Here is a 3236-nt window from a genome sequence, read left to right on the forward strand (position 1 = left end):
CACACACACACACACACACACACACACACACACAATCACACACACACACACACACACTCTCTCTCTCTCTCACACACACACACACACACACACACACTCACACACACAGAGAGAGAGCGAGTGGATGGCATGCAGCCAGATCCAGCAGTCTGAATGAACCCAATATCTCGCTCATGGTCACATGATCTGGGGGCCTGAGGCCCTTCGCTCGCCATCCCACCCTGATTAAAGTAATTCATGATTCCGCTACCGTTTGTAAACTCAGGCTCCATTCAATGCAAATGAGAGACACGCGGTCACTCAGGCGGTTATATGAGGAGGATATGTGTGGATAAAACGTCATTTACAGACTCATACAAAACACTAAAGCACAGAAGCAGCTCTGCCACGTTTAATATTATGCTTGACTCTACACTGTAAAGTTTCCAGGAGCGAGCAGAAGTGCCATCTCTCCAATCAGACTAAAACAAGCAGGCAAGGCCAGTCATATGATGGGATTTGAACTCATCACACACAATACGCTTGACTGTGTCTGAGCGAGTTTCTGCATTCTTGGCATTCTGCATGTTACTGGTGGCACATTTGCGTCAGCGGGACCCGAAGGAACTCAAAGACATCTCGCGGAAGAATGTAAAACATTCCCTCAGCATCTTCCAGCAGCTTCATCCCTCATCCGCCCACAGCTCACATGACAGAGACGCTCAGGACTACAGGAGGAAGACTAGTGTTCCAGGCAGAGCTTGATGGGCTCTGTTATAAATGCTCAGAAATTACACAGAACCTGTCAAAAGTTTGGACACACTTTACCGATTCTAAAAACCGTTTGATCTATCTATCTATCATAAATACATACATCAAAAATTTTGATTTTAAAATCTTTTTTTTATTTTATATATCTATATGCTTATTTAATATATATGTTTCCTTGTTTTATCTTAGTACATCAAAAATGTATACAAATTAGCATTTTGTAAATATATAAGTTTTTAAAATATTTTATATATATATATATATATATATATACAGAGAGAGAGAGAGAGAAATAACCTATAATACATCTATTAAATATATCTTTCTGTATGTTTTATCTTTAAATAGTACATCAACAATTGATAATAAAAACTTATATTTTGTAAATATATAAGCGAAAATTAATTTTTATGTACTATTTAAATATTATGTACTTTATTAAATTATATATATATATATATAATGATTATGTATTTTTATTTATTTTTGTCTGTAAATAGTTCATCAAAAAATCAACGAAAACTTTCTATATATACATACACATGTAAGAATTTATTTATACACACATGTAATATTTTAATATACACACGTTTTTATGTACTATTTGAACTTTATGAAGTTGCGTTACGTGTTTAGATCACTAAATGATTCCTATATTTCCATTTGTGTGATTTCATAGATTAATTGACTTCACTATTACTCTAAAATGTGAAAATCGAGCAGAACGAGTAGCTGTGTGTGTGTGTGAGTAAACTCTGGTACTGTACACCCAACGCTCCACATAACCTATAATCAAAAACAATCAAGAATCAAAGACTAAACCAGCCTGAAGTACACAAGACCCATCATGATTAGATGAAGTCACAGCACAGAACCACAAACCAGCTAAAGCAGCGCTTGTGAGTGTTTACAGTCAGATATCCTCTCATTATACTGTCAGCATCTTCAGCTCCAGTCATGGGACATCTGACAGTCCATCCATACCAGCCTCTCTACAGACAGACTTTAGCAGTACCATTCATCTATCCAGTAATCCATTCATTCCTTTCCATATTACTCCAATGCTCTTCCAAGAATAGCACGGCACGTGTCAAAACAACATGGTAGTGCTGTGATCATTTGTGCTTTAGACATAAACACAAGCACCTCAGATTACAGTGTGATCAAATATGAACAGCAAGATACAGACACACCGTCTCTCAGTCCGTTAGGCACATGTCGTTTGTAAACACAGCAGGACAGTCCCGTACAGACAGCGGGAGGTATAGAGAGCGGCAGAGAAACATTGTAACATTCGAATGTTGCAACATTTAAACATTGTAGCGTTGGGCCTGCGCGTGCGCGCTTAAGGTGACACAAAAAGTAACAACTGACAGCTGAATAAAGAGCCGAATAAAGACACTCCTGCGCTTCCTAAACTAGAGACGACCGCTTTAACCAGCAGCTAAACTAGTACTTTCATTCACTCCGGGTGGAGCGCTTTCATTTGACAGCTAGAGTCTTTTATTTTAGGCCTCCGAGAGAGAAATAACCGCATCCTATTGAGCAGCAGAGCTTCAATAACTGCCATCAAACTGAATGGAGAGAGACTTTACCGAGACGGGTTTCACTGAGGGCTCCGGCGCATTGCTGTGGAGGAGCTCGCTGCTTCGGGTGCTACTTTAATCCCGCAGAAAACAGGTAAAAGTGTTTTGATGAGCACGAGCGTGTCCTCGCCTCTCCTCCACTACACTCCCCACAGCGAGAGACTCCTGCCTGCGGAGAGAGTCCGGAGAGAGCGGCGCGCTGGGTCCTAGAGCCCACCTATACCAACACTACACTACAGTGACTACACTACACTACACTGACACTACACTACAGTGACTACACTACACTGACACTACACTACAGTGACTACACTACACTGACACTACACTACAGTGACTACACTACACTGACACTACACTACAGTGACTACACTACACTGACACTACACTACAGTGACTACACTACACTGACACTACACTACAGTGACTACACTACACTGACACTACACTACAGTGACTACACTACACTGACACTACACTACAGTGACTACACTACACTGACACTACACTACAGTGACTACACTACACTGACACTACACTACAGTGACTACACTACACTGACACTACACTACAGTGACTACACTACACTGACACTACACTACAGTGACTACACTACACTGACACTACACTACAGTGACTACACTACACTGACACTACACTACAGTGACTACACTACACTGACACTACACTACAGTGACTACACTACACTGACACTACACTACAGTGACTACACTACACTGACACTACACTACAGTGACTACACTACACTGACACTACACTACAGTGACTACACTACACTGACACTACACTACAGTGACTACACTACACTGACACTACACTACAGTGACTACACTGCAATACACTGACACTACACTACACTACACTACAGTCACTACACTA

The 3236-nt window shown here is 40.8% G+C and overlaps 1 protein-coding gene across 1 annotated transcript in view; it reads right to left on the reverse strand.

Moving 5' to 3' along the window:
* Nucleotides 1-2511, reverse strand: part of LOC107564028 (RAC-alpha serine/threonine-protein kinase) — a 62517-nt gene extending 60006 nt beyond the window's left edge. Inside the window, exon 1 of the mRNA XM_016249021.1 lies at nucleotides 2346-2511. The gene's annotated coding sequence lies outside the window, so the exon portion shown is untranslated. The remainder of the gene's footprint in view (nucleotides 1-2345) is intronic.
* Nucleotides 2512-3236: the final 725 nt, after the last annotated feature.

This window comes from Sinocyclocheilus grahami, unplaced genomic scaffold, assembly GCF_001515645.1.
Source record: "Sinocyclocheilus grahami isolate Dianchi unplaced genomic scaffold, SAMN03320097.WGS_v1.1 scaffold902.1, whole genome shotgun sequence".
In the NCBI taxonomy this organism is placed as follows: domain Eukaryota; kingdom Metazoa; phylum Chordata; class Actinopteri; order Cypriniformes; family Cyprinidae; genus Sinocyclocheilus; species Sinocyclocheilus grahami.